The sequence below is a fragment of the Myotis yumanensis genome, unplaced genomic scaffold (assembly GCF_028538775.1).
Source record: "Myotis yumanensis isolate MYYU_CA2020_CCGP unplaced genomic scaffold, mMyoYum1.0.hap1 SCAF_1, whole genome shotgun sequence".
In the NCBI taxonomy this organism is placed as follows: Eukaryota; Metazoa; Chordata; class Mammalia; order Chiroptera; family Vespertilionidae; genus Myotis; species Myotis yumanensis.
In genome coordinates, this window is record NW_027223752.1 from 30,111,310 (window position 1) to 30,129,416 (window position 18,107).

General features: G+C 43.0%; 1 protein-coding gene across 5 annotated transcripts in view; it reads left to right on the plus strand.

Moving 5' to 3' along the window:
* Positions 1 to 18,107, plus strand: part of LOC139011288 (ectonucleoside triphosphate diphosphohydrolase 5) — a 74,975-nt gene that overhangs the window by 4,918 nt on the left and 51,950 nt on the right. Inside the window, exon 2 of one of the 5 annotated variants that reach the window (XM_070416766.1) lies at positions 13,513 to 13,585. The exons of 2 other annotated variants lie outside the window; for them this stretch is intronic. The gene's annotated coding sequence lies outside the window, so the exon portion shown is untranslated. Of the gene's footprint in view, positions 1 to 13,178; positions 13,586 to 18,107 lie in introns of those variants that run through there. 2 more of the 5 variants (XM_070416775.1, XM_070416799.1) reach the window with 2 other exon arrangements.

Sequence of the window (18,107 nt, forward strand, 5' to 3'; positions counted from 1 at the left end):
ACTCAGCCCTAATCAATTTACATCCCCATCCAAGCTGTGCCAGGTGCACAAAAAGACCCACCTGCGCTTTTGCAGCCTATCCCAACAAATTGCAGACTTCAACTGCTCGCAGCCATGGGAGACACACTCAAGAAGCAGACCCAGGAGAACCAGGATGGCGGCATAAGGAAGAGACCTGTGCGTGCTACCTCACACAACAACATCGAAACTACCAAATATCAGACAAACACCTATCATACAGAACCATGGGAAAGTTGGCCCAGTGGAAGCTCTACAACTGGAAGGAGAGAAAGAACATTGAGACTGAGTAGGATGTGACACCAAGTACAGAGCCCAACCCAACAAACTGCAGATTTCAACTCCTCGCATAGAAAGAAGCGCATTGAGACTGAGTAGGATGTGCAGAGGCACCAAGTACAGAGCCCATCCCAGCAGGCTGCAGATTTCAGCTCCTTGCATCTGGGAGGGACGCAATCGGGGGGCAGAGTCGGGTCCGAGGCCGGCCAGGGCTGGGCCTGACTGGGCCGGCACTGTGGAACTGCTGTACCAGCAAGCGCACAAACATGCCCACTGGTCCCAGTCTCTTGTGGGGCGCTGGGGGACAGCAGACAGGCAGTCTGTGCACTTGGTGGAGGGCAGGAGTGCTGGATGTTCAACCACCAGGAACGCCTGGAGATTTTGTCTGGTGGGGAGCCGCCGGCAGGGGACAGAGGGCCAAACTTCCTGTTTCCCCGGTAAGGCTGGGATGGCCCCGGTGAGGTCGGGATGGCCCCCGTGAGGTCGGGATGGCCCCGGTGAGGTTGAAACGGCCCCGGTGTGGTAGGGACGACCCCGGTCAGGTCGAAACGGCCCCGGTGTGGTAGGGACGACCCCGGTCAGGTCGAAACGGTCCCGGTGTGGTAGGGACAACCCCGGTGAGGTTGAAACGGCCCCCGTGAGGTAGGGACGACCCCGGTGAGGTTGAAACGGCCCCCGTGAGGTAGGGACGACCCCAGTCAGGTCGAAATGGCCCCGGTGTGGTAGGGACAACCCCGGTCAGGTTGAAACGGCCCCGGTGTGGTAGGGACAACCCCGGTCAGGTTGAAACGGCCCCGGTGTGGTAGGGACAACCCCGGTGAGGTTGAAACGGCCCCCGTGAGGTAGGGACGACCCCGGTGAGGTTGAAACGGCCCCCGTGAGGTAGGGACGACCCCAGTCAGGTCGAAACGGCCCCGGTGTGGTAGGGACGACCCCGGTCAGGTTGAATCGGCCCCGGTGTGGTAGGGACAACCCCGGTGAGGTTGAAACGGCCCCCGTGAGGTAGGGACGACCCCGGTGAGGTTGAAACGGCCCCCGTGAGGTAGGAACAACCCCGGTGAGGTTGAAACAGCCCCAGTGAGGTAGGGACGACCCCGGTCTGGTAGGGACAACCCCAGTCAGGTCGAAACGGCCCGGGTGTGGTAGGGACGACCCCGGTGAGGTTGAAACGGCCCCCGTTAGGTAGGGACGGCCCCGGTCAGGTCGAAACGGCCCTGGTGTGGTAGGGACAACCCCGGTCAGGTTGAAACGGCCCCGGTGTGGTAGGGACAACCCTGGTGAGGTTGAAACGGCCCTGGTGAGGTCGGGATGGCCCCGGTGAGGTTGAAACGGCCCCCGTGAGGTAGGGACGACCCCGGTGAGGTTGAAACGGCCCCTGTGAGGTAGGGACGACCCCAGTGAGATTGAAACGGCCCTGGTGAGGCTCAGACGGCCCTGGTGAGGTTGAGACTACTCCAGTGAGGTTGGGACAAATAAAGGGGACCAGTATGGACTGATGAACAGGGGTAGATACAGAAGCAGAGCAACATTGAACAGAATGTTAAACTACAGTGGGAAGCCTGGGGAGGGTTGGGGTGGGGGGATTAAGAGACCAACTGAAGGACTTATATGCATGCATATAAGATTAACCAATGGACACAAGACACGGGGCGGGGCGGGGGGTAGGGGCCGGGGGAATGTCAATGGGGGGAGAAAAGGAGACATATGTAATACTCTTTGTAATACTTTAAGAAATAAAAATTATTAAAATATTAAAAAAAAAAAAATTAGATGATGGCCGAACTGGTTTGGCTCAGTGGATAGAGCGTCGGCCTGCGGACTCAAGGGTCCCAGGTTCGATTCCGGTCAAGGGCATGTACCTTGGTTGCGGGCACATCCCCAGGGGGGGCGTGCAGGAGGCAGCTGATTGATCTCTCTCATTGGCATTTCTAACTCTCTGTCCCTCTTCCTTCTTCTCTGTAAAAAAAAATCAATAAAATATATTTTTTAAAAAATTAGATGATGGCAGCTTATTGAAGGAGTCAGGCACATAACAACACTAATCAGTAATAATAGATAGCATGATGTCAAAACTAGCTCAAAAAACATAGTAATGGGCCCTATCCGGTTTGGCTCAGTGGATAGAGCATTGGCCTAGGGACTAAAAGGTCCCAGGTTCGATTCCAGTCAAGGGCATGTACTAGTTGTGGGTACATCCCCAGTAGGGGGTGTGCAGGAGGCAGCTGATCGATGTTTCTCTCTCATCGATGTTTCTAACTCTATCTCTCTCCCTTCTCTCTGTAAAAAAAAATCAATAAAATATATTAAAAAAAACAAAAACAATAAAAAAAAAACACGTAGTAATGGGACCATTTAGTGGCAGAAGGGTGAACAGTCCTATAGACCTGTGGCTCTTGCAGGCACCCCAAGTTTATAGAAAAACATAACTGATTATCATAATTACAAACTTACACCATAAATAAAATATGTCACTTCAGAAACATTTTTACCAAACACTATTAAAATAAAAATGTTACAGTATTTAGAGGGGAAGCATCTTAAAAACACATTTGAGAAAATGTACTTACATGGAACTCCTATTCCTTGCTTTATGCATGAGATATCATTGTAATATTTCAGTCTCTCATATTTTTTCATTTTCAATTTAACATGTTTGAAGCAGTAGCTATTTTTCAGTTGATAACAAGAAAGGGAAAATATGTTTTCACATCTCTTCCCTCAAACTCCAGTGTAAACTGTGACAAATAGCATTGATCCTTGCAATTAGTCTTTTGCAATAAGTGCCTCCCACAATCGATATGGGTTTGGAGGTAGAGATAGTTTATGACCTTAGGTTTTTATTATATTTCCTCATTGGGGCACTATTAACCTCCTCCCAGTTGATAGTGTTTTCTTAATCTAAAGGACTTTTCACTTTTAATGAAAGGCTTGTGACTTGTGACAAATGAGAGGCCTTGATAGCAACAGCTTTCCCCATGCAATGAATATTATAGTTAAGTCAAACCCCAAACAATGAAGAATGAAGTCATGCACTACCTGATCTCATTTTGTATAACACTCAAATGGTTTCATTGTACAGAATGGGCCTTTTTGACACTTGTGTAATAATTTTTTTAATATAAATATACTAAAGCCCCAGTGCACAAAAATCGTGCACCGGGAGTGGTCCCTCAGCCAGGCCTGTGCCCTCTTGCAGTCCAGGACCCCTTGGGAGATGTTTGCCTGCTGGCTTAGGCCTGCTCCCCCCAGAGATCGGGCCTAAGCCAGCAGTCAGGCATTCCTCTCGCAGTCCGGGGCTCTCGCAGTTTGGGACCCCTCGCTCCTTACTGCCTGCCTGCAGTGGAGGCGGGAGAGGCTTCCACCACCACCGCTGGGCTCGCCAGCCATGAGCCTGGCTTCTGGCTAAGCAGCGCTACCCCTGTGAGAACACACTGACCACCAGGGGGCAGCTCCTGCATTGAGCATCTGCCCCCTGGTGGTCAGTGTGCATCATAGTGACTGGTCGTTCCAATGTTCTGTCAATTTGCATATTAAGGTTTTATTATATAGGATTTTTATTGATTTCAGAGAGGCAGGGAGAGATAGAAACACCAATGATGAGAGAGAATCTCTGACCGACTGCCCTTCCCCCTCCCCCACTGAGGATCAAGCCTGCAACCTGGGCATGTGCCCTTGACCAGAATCAAACCCAGGACCCTTACATCTACAGGCCGACGCTCTATCCACTGAGCAAAACTGTCCAGGGCTGTCTAATGATGTTTTGATTAAAATGTGATGAAGTACAGAAATAAATGATCTGTTTATAGGAAAGAATTTTATATTTATTGGTAACTACCAATGCATCAATCCTAATTCCTTTATTGGGAGTTAGAGTATTTGATCTTAGGGGTGGAGAGACCTAAAAGATATAACCAGCCTTCTGATCTGTGAATTAGATTTGGGCTGAGCCCTTGGGGTAAGAATCCTCCTCTTTTTACCCGCATGAGACAGTTCATGTTGGGAAGTTCTTTCTGTTCAGTCGCTGCTCTTGTAGTTTCCAGGTCCCAGCATAGCTCCTTGGCAATGATCTAATAGTTTATTTTTAAAAAAATGCTTATTAATTTTAGAGAGAGATACCGATTTTGTTATTCGACTTATTTATGCATTCATTGGTTGCTTTTTAAAAAAATATTTATTGATTTCAGAGAGGAAGGGAGAAGGAGAGAGAGAGAAACATCAGTGATGAGAGAGAATCATTGATTGGCTGCCTCCTGCATGCCCCACACTGGGGATCGAGCCCGCAACCCAGGCATGTGTCCTTGGCCGGAACCGAACCTGGGACCCTTCAGTCTGCAGGCCGACGCCCTATCCACTGAGTCAAGCTGGCTAGGGCCATTGATTGCTTCTTGTATGTGCTCTCTCTGTCTGGGGATCAAACCTGCAGCCTTGGCATATTGGAATGACATTCTAATCAACTGATTTATCTGGCTAAGGCTAAAAGTTGGTTTTTAATAAACCTTTTATTTAGTTGATATTTGAAAAATATTTGTTATAAAATTTTCAGTGGTTTTCAAATCTGTTCTAGTTGTTGGTCGTGTCTCTTTCTACCAAATATCTCTTCAGTACTTAAGTATTAATGCTACTGTTGTATGATTGGGAACGTTTTTTTCTTTATGTAGCATGAAAGAAGTTGCTATTCTGTTAATATAAATATTTTCACTCTATATCTTCCTTGATTTAGTATTTAATTTCACTGTTAGGTTTATTATTCAGTTATTAACTGGTGTCTATAATCTTAAATCTAATGACTCATTTATTCCTACTCTTTTCTAAATACATCTGACTTTTATTTAAAGTATTTAAATTTATTTTCTCTCATAAGAACAAAGAGGACATTGCGTGAATTGCAGTTTCTCTGATATTATTTTCATTAAGATTTTGGGACTGTAACAGAAAAAATGAAAAGCTTCAAGTGGTGGGACATGATATTTTCAGAGATGTTAAAAGTTCATATTGTTTTTAATTTTTACTAGTAAGAGTTAATATCTTTGCAATAATATATACTTCCTAAAATAAGAAGTATGTAAGCTGTGTTAATAGAAATATATATAAACTGCAAAAAAAGCTGCACACAAAATATCACGCAAATACTGTATATAACTTACTGTAGCGCAGCCTCTAAGATGGCCCCCAATGATCCTCACCTCCTTATATTCATGCCCTTCTGTAGTCCCCTCACATATTTCATCAGGTTTGATCTGTATGACCAATGGAATATGGAGGGGAATATAGTGTATAAACAAGGCCAAGTCTTAAAAAACATTGCTCCTTCTGCCTTGCTCTCTCTTGAATTGCCCACTCTGGAGGAAGCCAGCCAGCATGTTGTGAAGATATTCAAGGCCCTGTGGAGAGTCTGCCTGAGAAACAGCTGAGGCTTCCATTCAACATCCAGCCATCAGCTTGCCAACCATTAAGGGAGCCATCTTGGAGGTGGGTCCTCAGCCTCAGTGAAGCCTTCAGATGATTGCAGCCCCAGCCTATACATCTTGACTACAGTATCAGGTCCTAAACCAGAGACCCTAAACCAGAATTGTCCAATTAAGCCACTCCCAAATTTCTGAACTACAGGAATTGTGAGATAATAAATGTTTATTGTTTTAAGCACTAAGTTTTAGGGTTATTTCTTGTGTAGCAATAGATAACTAATGTACAACATCTTCAAATATTCATTGGTTTAATAAATAGAAAAGGATTTGGACAATGTAAACAATGTTTAGTGTCCTTTAGATTTTTTTTGAAAGTTAGTTTATCACAAGTTTAATGATTTGAAAGTTTTTAGTTAAAGAAATTCAATTTAGCCCTAACTGGTTTGGCTCAGTGGATAGAGCGTCGGCCTGGCCTGTGGACTGAAGGGTCCCAGGTTCGATTCCGGTCAAGGGCATGTACCTTGGTTGCGGGCACATCCCGGGGGGGGGGGGGGGGGGGGGTGTGTGTGCAGGAAGCAGCTGATCGATGTTTCTCTCTCATCGATGTTTCTAGCTCTCTATCCTTCTCCCTTCCTCTCTGTAAAAAAATCAATAAAATATATTAAAAAAAGAAATTCAATTTAGCTATACAACTAATAGATTCAGAAAAATAAAATTATAGTTTCTTTTAAAACAATATGACTGGATTTAAGTATTCATTAATTCAGCAATTTTCAACCGGTGTGCTGCAAGAATTTTTAAAACATAAAACACCTAACTAGTCAGGGGCACTGACCTCTTTTCCTTTAGATTGTCAAATAAAAAAATGACAGCAGCCAATATAATAGCCATCCAGTGTGAATGAATCAAAATTAAACTTTTTTTTGATCAGATGAGCAAAAAATATTTTTGGTGTGCCACAGAATTTTAGTAATTAGTTTATGTGTGTCATGAGATGAAAAAGGTTGAAAATTGCTGTATTAATCAATTACATTCTCTTAGAAATCTAACTATGAAAGCATTGTTTCTCCCTTTTTTATTTTTAAAAATATATACTTTTATTAATTTCAGAGAGGAAGGAAGAGGGGGAGAGAAACACCAATGACGAGAGAGAATCATTGATTGGCTGCCTCCTGCACTCCCCCTACTGGGGATTGAGCCCGAAACCCAGACATGTGCCCTTGACTGGAATCGAACCCAGGACACTTCAGTCCGCAGGCTGATGCTCTATCCACTGAGCCAAACCAGCTAGGGTCTATTGTCAGTTTTTGGGTTTTTTTTATATTTTATTGATTTTTTACAGAGAGGAAGGGAGAGAGATAGAGAGTTAGAAACATCGATGAGAGAGAAACATCGATCAGCTGCCTCCTGCACATCTCCTACTGGGGATGTGCCCGCAACCCAGGTACATGCCCTTGTCCAGAACCGAACCTGGGACCTTTCAGTCCACAGGCTGACGCTCTATCCACTGAGCCAAACCGGTTTCGGCTATTGTCAGTTTTTATTGAGCACCTTTGGACTCTCTTCTTGGTGCTTGGGCTATATCAGTAAACAAAAAAAATTCCTCCTCTCAATAAGCTTATATTCTTGTCAGGGGCACACAGACAGTAAACAATAAATAAGCTATCTGATATGTGGTATGGAAAGTCGAAAAAGTAAATCAGAGTAGAGGGGATTGAGAAAACAGGTGGAGGAGATGACACATGAAATGGGGAGGGGGGGAGTTACAGTATTAAAGATAGGCCTCAATAAGTGGTATGCATTTGCACAGTGATTTCAAGGAGCTGTAGGAATATATCATATATCAAGTGGATGTATGGACAAGATTGTTCCAGACAAAGGCCTTGATGCAGGAGCATGTGTGACATATAAGCACAGAGGTCAGTGTGGGGAGAGTAAGGTGAAAACTTAGTAGATGAGTTCAGAGAAGTAATGGTGAGGAAGGTGGAGCAGGTGGATCCATGAAGGCTATTGTTGGGACCTTGCTTCTTGGAGGGAAATGGGAAGCAATTGCTCAGTTTGGGAGAGGAAAGAAACATGTTCTAACATTTTAAAAGGATGATTTCAGTTGCTTGTTAAAAATAGACTCTAAAAGAGTGAGGGTAAAATCAGAGATCTGTTAGGAAAATATTAGGGTAAACTACATGAGAGATGGTGGCTTGGGCCAAGGAAGTGGTCAGAAACTCAGGTTCTGGAAATGAAATGAAGGTAGAACCAGCAGGAAACATCAGAAGCTCTTGGTCGTGTAAAGGAAAGAGATCAAACTATTGTAAAACTTCCACATTCAGGTGTCAGTCAAACGTTACAGGTTCATCTCTGCTCTATATTCTCCTCACCGCCATATCCATCTTTCACTAGGACCATGTTGCATGACTCTTCCTGGGTGACCTAGTGGTTAAAACTATGGGCTCTGGAGTTAAACAATCTGGGTTTGATTTCTGGCTCTTTTCACTTACCACTGTGTAGTCTTTTTTTTTTCTTCTTTAATATAATTTAAAAAATATTTTATTGATTTTTTTATTTTTTACAGAGGGGAAGGAAAAGGAATAGAGAGTTAGAAACATTGTTGAGGAAAAAAAAAAAAAACATCGATGAGAGAGAAACATTGATCAGCTGCCTCCTGTCACCCCCACCGGGGATGTACCTACAACCAAGGTACATGCCCTTGACTGGAACGAACCTGGGACCCTTGAGTCCGCAGGTCAACGCTCTATCCACTGAGCCAAACCGGTTAGGGCACCACTGTGTAGTCTTAAATTAATTTCTTAAGCCTCACTTTTCTCATTTATTGACTGGGGATATTAATAATAGAATCTGCCTCACGGTAATATTGTGAGATTAAATGAGGTAATCCATGTAAAATACTTCACATAGTGCTTGGCAAGTATTAAGATCACAATAAATATTAGCTACTGTTATCTCAGATTGTGTTCCTTTGGCCACAGTCTTTCGTCTGCATTAAACGCTAAACCTCCTTTTCCATACCCTCCTCCATTATAGTCTACTTCATTTTTTTGTGTCTCAAATTCACATGACAGAAATTCTTGAGAAAATTTAAAAATGAAATCAAGTTATCCATAATTTCCCTACTATCTGTTTTCACCTTCTTATAAGTCCCTCTGGTTTTTGTCCACATGTCTCTATTTATGTAGTTACTGCTATTCATTTTTCTTTTTCCTTTTTTTAAAATATTATCTATTGATTTCAGAGAGGGAGGGAGAGGGAGAAAGAGAGTGAAACATCAACAATGAGAGTCATTGATCGGCTGCCTCCTGCACTCCCCCTACTAGGAACTGAGCCTGCAACCTGGGCATATGCCCTGACTGGGAATCAAACCATGACCTCCTGGTTCATAGATCAATGCTCAACCACTGAGCCATGCCCGGTGGGCCTGCTCTTCATTTTTCATGACCAGTTCAAATGTCATCTTATGATGCCTTTCCTAATCAGCTGGGTAGAGTAAATCCTGTGCTTTAGGCTCCTTTTAGCATTTTTCTGATTTACTTAAAAAGGTGTGTTTGTGTGTGTGTGTGTGTGTGTGTGTGTGTGTGTGTGTGTGTATCTGTCACCTCTGCCATACTTTTGAGTATCTTGAGTAAAAAAGGTCTGTGTGTTCACTTTTAATTTTCTGGCACCTAGTACTTAGTAGGTATCAGCAGACATTTGTTGAATTAGACAAATGGAGCTTTCCAAGGCTCTCCACTCCAATCCTTCTTACATGTAACTGTTAGAGTCATATTTGTGACACTCCCTTGCTCAAAATCTCCAATGGTTTCTCATCACCTGCAGAGTAAAGTTTAAACTCCTTAGCTGAGCCCTAGCCGGATAGCTCAGTTGTTGCAGGGGTCCTCAAACTTTTGAAACAGGGGGCCAGTTCACTGTCCCTCAGACTGTTGGAGGGCCGGACTATAGTTTAAAAAAACTATTAACAAATTCAGCAACAAGCAGCGGCGGCAGAAACACCCGGCGGGCCGGATAAATGTTTTCGGCGGGCCGCATGTGGCCAGCGGGCCATAGTTTGAGGACCCCTGGAAACTTTAGAGCATCGTCCTGATATTCTAAAGTTGTGGGGTTGATCCCTGGTCAGGGCACATACAAGAATCAACCAGCCAATGCATAAATGAGTGGAGCAACAGACCTCTCTGTCTCTCTCTCTCTCTTTCTCCTCCTCCCCTCTTAACTGAGTATTTGGTGCTCTACTATCTGACCTCAGTTTGCCTTTCCAACTTTATTTTCTACAGTTAGTCAAACTGATCTGTTTTATTATTCCCCAGGGACTCCCATCCCCTATCCTTTTTTTTTCCCCATCCATGTCTTGATTTATATTGTCTCCCCTCCTCCCCGCAAAAGCACTCCTCTCCTGTCCTAATTCCCCTTCTCAGATACCACCTCTTTCACAAAGCCTCTGATCATCCTAGCTGGAAGTAGTCTCTCCTTGCTTTGAAATCTCAGAACATGGTAACTGCTACTTAATCACATTTTAACTTTATAGAGGTATTTTTTTCCTGTTTAGTCTCTTAAAGGGCGGGTCTAAGATGGTTCATCTTGTCTGCTCTACTTGTGAATAGCATTAGGCAACTGATAAGTTCTGGAGTGGCTAAACGAATGAATTAATATCTGAGTAAATAGGCTTCCTGGAATAGTACTCCTATCCATGGGCTGAGGTGGAGGGTAATGGGGATTTGAGGGTATGATACTTGCCATAATAAGATCCTGAGAAAGGGGGTACTCTCTGCCCAATGCTCCTGCAGATACCATCAGCCCAATTGTACAAGTCCATTCTGGACACATTGACTGACGTCTGACATGTTCCAGGCTCACTACTTGGCTTGAGAAATACAAACAATATCATGTACCTTCACCTTAGGCACCCTTCAGATAGATAGCAAGGTGTTCCAGGACTCTGGCCGTTGGTATTTGGTATGGAGGTGCCAAGTCATATCCCCAAGTGAGGCAGTGCTCACTGTGCTGTAATCTGTCACAGATTTGCCTTATTAGAACGACATTGGCTTGGCTCTGCTTGGCTAACTTACGCTCTTGGTTGGTTTGACTAATCCATTCCCATAGTTTAGAAATTTTATCCCAGTTACATTTTAAACTTGATTTGTGTTTAATTTTTAACTTTATTAAAGCCAACTTTACTGTGGAGCTCAGAAAAATTGGCAGTGGGTACTTTTACATTTCACTGTTTTCAGACTTTCGGGTGGACCTTTCTAGTCATCTTTCCCATTTTATTATTTTCCACTGTTGGGGAATACTGTGTCATTTTATTTAAGTCGATCAATATTGATACTTGCTTAGGGAGGAAATAGACATATTCTTGAGAAAATTTAAAAATGTAACAGTCAGGTGTTACCATGGTATTGTACATGTAAGAAAAACAAGTCCACTCATTTTGAAACATTTCAGTGTCTCAGAACCATCCTTTCTCACACCTGCCCTCTATTCTGGTGCACCTTTATATTCCAGTCATTCAGTTGAACTCTTTTAATACTTGAAGGTCTCAGAATTCTTTTTGTGTCACTTCACCACTTAATTTCTACCTCTGCTTTAGGACTCAAGCCTCTCATCCCTTAAGAAACCTATCACTCCCTTCCCACCTCCATCCTTCCCCTTCTAGGATGAGTTACTTGCCTCTTATGTCTGTTTCTGTCACACACTGTGCCTCTTTCTTTCAGAGAACTTACCACAGTACATTATAGCTATTAGTTTACTTGTCTGTTTCTTCTAGCAAGCTGAAGTCTCCCCAATAAATGGGCCTATATCTGATTCCTCTTTTGTATCTAGAAGTTAGCACAGTGTCTGTTATATATTTGATACTCAGTAAACGCTTATTAATTAGACAATTCAATGCCCAGCTTTTTAAACTCATTTCAGGGATGGAAGCTATCAGGAGTACTATTAATTTCTCTATTATTGGACTGTGTTGTAAAAACATGAATTAGTAAGGAATTAATAACATTACATAGTTACGTATTTGTAATTGTAAAAATAACATTATTATATTAATAAATAACGTTGTAAAACATTTATTAGTGGGCAATTAATTTCCTCTGTAAAGAGAATACAGAATTCAGTTCCTGAGCAACTTCTGTCCTATAAGCAATAATCTAGTTGGCACTTAACTATCATAAAGTAGATGAACCAGACTATTGTGTACCCAGAAAAAAGGTGGATAAGGGAGGAGTGAAGGATAAAGAAGGGAGTGAGTTAGCAAAATGCCACACAGTTACTTGCAAACTAGCACAAAGGTGAATGTGCTTCATGAAGGTAGCTTGACTCAGAAAGGCTGAAATAGGAGCAAAGAGCAAAAGGCAACCAACGGTGAAAGCAAGAATTCACAGGGAACAGGCAGGCACGCGAGCAGGTGAGCACCCAGATGGGACGTGGGTCCTGTGGGATTGTGGTCTCTCAGGCTCTGAGTGACAAGGAGGGAGGGAACCCAGAAGTGAAGCTCTGGAGAGGCAGACAAGGGAAGAATAGTGTTTACTGTAGAGACAAAGATACACTGAAAAGACTTTAGAAGGAGATGAGCATAGTGACAAACACTGGCTGGCACCAAAGTCTCAACGAAAAGAATTGAAGATGGGGCTTTGTTGGGAGTGAATAGGAGATAGAGAGCAAGAGATATTGAGAAGACCAATTCTGAAAGTAGTGGATTTAAATAAACTGATATGTACTCACCAGTTTAAACAAAATAAACCTGACTATGTACATTATTTTCAGTAGCATATAAGACTTTTAATATAATTGACACATTTGGAGAAACAATCCTTCCTTGGAAATTTGGAATCTTGGTCTTCCAAAGGGTAGGTAATCTCCTTTTGGAAAGAAGTCAGCTATTCTATTCTTCTTAAGTGGGTGAGATCCAGTCCCTGAGCTATTGAACACTGTTCTTCCCTTCAGAGTATTTATTCAACACCTACTTTGTGATCGCTCTGTTCCAGCACCAAGAACACACCAGTGAACAAAACAGATATTCCTGTCCGTGTATAACTCACATTGGGAAGGGGAAGAGGTAGTTGGGGAACAGAAAGTATGAAAAAAACAACAACACACCCAAAATAGTAAATTATATAGTGCATTAGAAGATGAGAAGTGCTATGGAGAAATATAACAGGGAAGGAAGGTAGATGTATATGTGACTGGGTGGGTTGCATTTTCTAGAGTGGACAAGGAAGGTCTCACTGAGAATCTAATGGCAATTGAGCAAAAACTGAAGGGAATGAGCAAGCTGTGCAGGCTGGTGTCATGTAAATAGGACACTATTCTATGTATTCTAAATTGTAAACCTTTCTATTACCATTCTTAAAGTAGCTAATCTTAAAAAATGAGATTAGAAGTGGTGTTAGAAGGTGGGGGTGAGAGCAAAAGAGGCATTTTATGTGTTCATCCTTTGCTGTCTTTAACATGTTTAGTTTTACTAGTACACTGAACACCTGGTATGACTCTGCAGTTTTCACTCCATGAAAAAGGATACCTAGTATGCATTTTTTCCCTTTGAAATCTCTTTTGAAAAACAAATTCTTGCTTAATGGAAATAGAAGATGGAGAGGTTTTTCAGAAACAACAATAATAGAGAAAATATGAATGAGCCCTGAAGAAGCTGCTGTACATCAGTCATGGAGATGGGGGAAGACTGGTGACTGGAAAGTCCCTAAATACACTTCCTGGGGAGAAAAGGGATCGGGTATTGAATATGGTTTGAACTTTGGACAAGGCCAGGATCTGTTAATGCTCAGAGAATCCTAAAGGTGGTTTCTGTTTTCAGTTATTTAGATTCATCTACATGACCAGCTTATTTTCTGTAAAAGAAGAATCAGCCAAAGGGAGTAATTTAAGATGTGAGTATGAGTCTGGCCAGGCATCTGCCCTGGTTTCAGTGGTTGATTTCCTGGAATGAAGTTTCCTTTGTGTAAGATTCTAAAAATTCTCCTTTCCTAACCAATAACTCTCATTCTTAACTTTAGGATAGAAGTTCAGCCTTGAAGAGTGTTCAGACTGATAATTCTAACTCTGCCTTTGTAGTATCTCAGAACAACTCTGTTTTAAATAGTTTAAAATTCCAAATGCAATTAATTTTAATTTGCTTTTATTTTATGTGTCCCCTGTGGAGAGTGGTACATTTTGATATAGGAGATCAACAAACTTAAGAATGATTGAAAATCCTCACTCAATAATCCAAATATATCAAGTATTCTATTAGAGATAAGGGGACTGGGAAATGGGGACTTTGGAATTAGATCTTGTTTAACCAGTAACTATGGCTTATAACCAGGTGAATTTCAGAGATGAAGTTGGATAAGAAAACCCCCCCAAAAACTGTTATGGCACATCAGAATGACAACTAAACTACAGAACAACCATCATTCAGAAGCAACTGAAATCTAGCTGAATGGAAATCCTACAACTAGGGATTTAAAGCAGAAGCCACTGTAAGACTGGTAGTAGGGGTGAGACAGAACAGGCTGGTCCCACATCCATGTGTAATGGATAAAAATTGGGAGGAGTATTTTGGCTGCAGAGGTCCCCCCTGAGAACCGAGGGGTCCCAGCCCCACACCCAGCTCCCCCAGCCCAGGGTTCTAGTACCTGGAAGAGAGATCCCCATAACTTCTGACTATAAAAACCAGCAAGGATTATAGCTGAGTGAGATGGAGTACTGCCTCATAAAGGGTCCACACTTCGACTAACTCGGTCTCACTCCCTCTGAGCTCCAGTGCTGGGGCAGCTGCTTGAAAGGAACCAGGGACGTACGGGGAACTAAATTATCTGACATTAGGGCGAGAGTTTAGGGGACAGCTTTTTTCCAGATGAAAGTGCCGACAGAGGTCATTGTTCTTCTTTTGAGCCCCCCTCCCCAGAGGCAGTAGGAGGGCGCCATATCTGAGTTTTCCATCACCCTGGCTCACACTGTTTGCCCCACCCTGGTGATTCCTTGAGACCCCACCCAAACTGTTTCCAGTGGCTTTTCCACATGAATGGTCTGTTTTGGCTTGTGCCAACTCTCAAGCAGCATCTGGCCTCAGTATGCCCCATACCTCTCACTAAAGTGGCCCCAGGTCCAGCACTAGTAGCAGCAGCCTTGGTTTGCAGCTTGGTCTCATCAGGGCACCTCCAAGCCCAGCACAAGTAGCAGCCATCTGCAGGTCACTTTGTAGCTCATGCTGCGTGGCCCCAGGCAGAACACAGGCAGCAGCTGACCTTAGCCTGAACTTCCTGGGAGGCCCAAAGTCAGTGCACCCAGTGGACAGCTTCAGACCACATTGAAGCACCACCCAACCACCTCCACATGTGGCACACTTCAGAGGTGGACTCAGCAGGCACCAAGCCCTGCTCTGTGGGGTGGGCTCTGCATAGCTGATCTTCCACGGTCATTGGTGGTCACAGCCAGTCCTTGCAGCTGATTGGCCTGGGGGATAAATCCCTCCCATTGTTGTACATACAGCAATCAAGGCTCAACTACACAGGAGGGTGTACACAGCCCACCTGGGGCTGGGGTAGGAGAGTACAGTGTGCTGCAACCTTTTGCGGCGGGGGTTCAGGATCTGAAGAAGGGGCTGACGCACAAATGAAAACACTAGACAAGAAATATGAATTTAGAAGGCATGGGGGCCCAGGTGGAGACCTGTTCTGGGAGAGGCACACTGAAACCTGGCCTTATCCACTTTTTATACAATTTTAGATACACACCTCAGTAAAGCACAGCAAACAGGTAGCAGACAAACCGTCTCTAAGGTCAATAAACATCAGTCAAGATCAGTAAGGTTCAGCAAACATTTACTTTGAGGCTGTTAAATCAGGAATTTGCTTCGAGCCACCACTATCTCAACACAGCCTTGCTAACGTCCAAGGTCCATCGGCCTTCCGCGTTCCTTGGTGCACTCTTATGACAGCATGGGAAAGTGGTGGCTTCCTGCAACAGTGCACCTAGAGTGCCCAGCTCAGGTGAATAGGGAGGCTGTGCCACTGGACGCTATAGAACACCTAGTACATAAGGCCACTCTACCACGTCCGGGGGATGTTGCAGCTCTACCTAATAGAAACAAACACAGGGAGGCAGCCAAAATGAGGAAACAAAGAAACATGTTCCAAAGGAAAGAACAGAACAAAACTCCAGAAAAAGAACTAAACAAAATGGCAACAATCTACTAGATGAAGAGCTCAAAACACTGGTTATAAGTATGCTCAATGAACTTAGTGGAAACTTCAACAAAGAGGGAGGAAACATAAAAATGGAGATAGAAAACATAAAAAAGAACCAGTCAGAAATGAAGACTATACTAACTGAAATGAATTCATTATAGGGAGTCAGCAGTGGAGTACATGAAACAGAGAATCAAATCAGAGATTGGGAATGTAAGGAAAGCAGAAAACACCCAATCAGAACAGCAAAAAGAAAAGAGAATTACCCCCAACCAAAAAACAAAAAAATGAAGATAGTATAAGGAGTCTCTGGGACAACTTTGAATAATGGGAGTGCTGGAAATAGAAGAGAGAGAACAAAAAATTGAAAATGGTCCAGCTAGTGTGGCTCTGTGGGTGAGTGTTGCCCTATGAACCAGGAGGTCACTGTTCAATTCCCAATCGGGGCACATGCCCAGTTTGTGGACTTGATCCCCAGTGTTCGGCATGCAGGAGGCAGCTGATCAATGATTCTCTTTCATCATTGATGTTTCTATCTCTCCCTCTCCAGTTCTCTCTGAAATCAATAAAAATATATTTTTTAAAAAGAAATTGAGCCGTAGTCAGTTTTGCTCAGTGGATAGAGCATCAGCCTGTGGACTGAAGAGTCCCGGGTTCGATTCCGGATTCTGGTCAAGGGCACGTGCCTCAGTTGCAGGCTCCCGGCTCTGGTCAAGCAATCAATATGTCTCACATTGATGTTTCTCTCTGTCTCTCCCTCTCCCTTCCACTCTCTCTCTAAAAATCAATGGATGGAAAAAATATCCTCCGGTGAAGAGAAAAACAAACAAGCAGAAATTGAAATCCTATTTGAAAAAAATGACAGAAAAACTTCCCTAACCTGATGAAGGAAATAGACAAACAAGATGAATCCAAAGAGGCCCACACCAAGATGCATAATAATTAAAATGCAAAAGGTTAAAGACAGAGAATCTTAAAAGCAGCAAGATAAAAGCAGTTAGTTACCTAAAAGGGAGCTTCCATAAGACTGTCAGCTGATTTCTCAACAGAATTTTGCAGGCTAGAATAGAATGGCAAGAAATATTCAAAGTGATGAAAAGTAATGACCTACAACCAAAATTACCCAGAAAAGCTATCATTTATAATGGAAGGAGAGAAAAAGGGCTTCCTAGACAAGAAAAAGCTAAAGTAGTTAATCACCATCAAACATTATTACATGAAATATTAAAGCGTCTTCTTTAAGAAGAAGAAGAAGAAGAAAGATAAAAAATAAACAATCAAATCACATATCTATCAACAATTGAATCTAAAAAACAAGATAAACAAGCAGAACAGAAATAGACTCATAGATACAGAAAACATTGTGATGGTTGCAGATTGGGGGATGGCTGGGAGGATAGGGGGGGGAAGGTGAGGGGATTAAGAAATACAAATTGTTGCAGAATAGTAATGGGATGTAAATTATAGCATAGGAAATATAGTAATATCCTATTAACTATGTATGGTGTCATTTGGGTATGAGATTTATCAGGATGATCACTTTGTAAGTTATATAAGGTCTAGTCACTGGGATATACACCTGAAACTAATTTTTTTAAAAAATATATTTTATTGATTTTTTTTTTACAGAGAGGTAGGGAGAGGGATAGAGAGTTAGAAATATCGATGGGAGAGAAACATCAATCAGCTGCCTCCTGCACACCTCCTACTGGGGATGTGCCTGTAACCAAGGTACATGCCCTTGACCGGAATCGAACCTGGGACCTTTCATTCCGCAGGCTGACGCTCTATCCACTGAGCCAAACTGGTTAGGACTGAAACTAATTTAATATATAATTTTGTATGTCCACTGTAAATGAGAAGTAAAAAAATGATTTAAAAAATGTTTGGAGCAAAGTACATAAGGGGCAATTAAGGAAGCCTTAAGTGTTAGAGAATAGCCCTGTCCAGTGTGCTCAGTGCAACGAGGTGTGCGGCCCATCCGCCTTGAGTTTGACATGGTTGGTAGAGTGTTAGCCATGCATGGAAGGTTCTCAGGTCTGATTCTGGTCAAGGGCCTGTACCTGGGTTGCAGGTTCGATCCCCAGCCCTAGCCGGAGCAAGTGCATGAGACAACCAATTGATGTTTTTCTCTCACTATCTCCAACCACTCCTTCCTTCCCTTCCACTCGCTCTCTAAAAAAAAAAAAAAAAAAAAAAAAAAAAAAAAAAAAAAATCAAT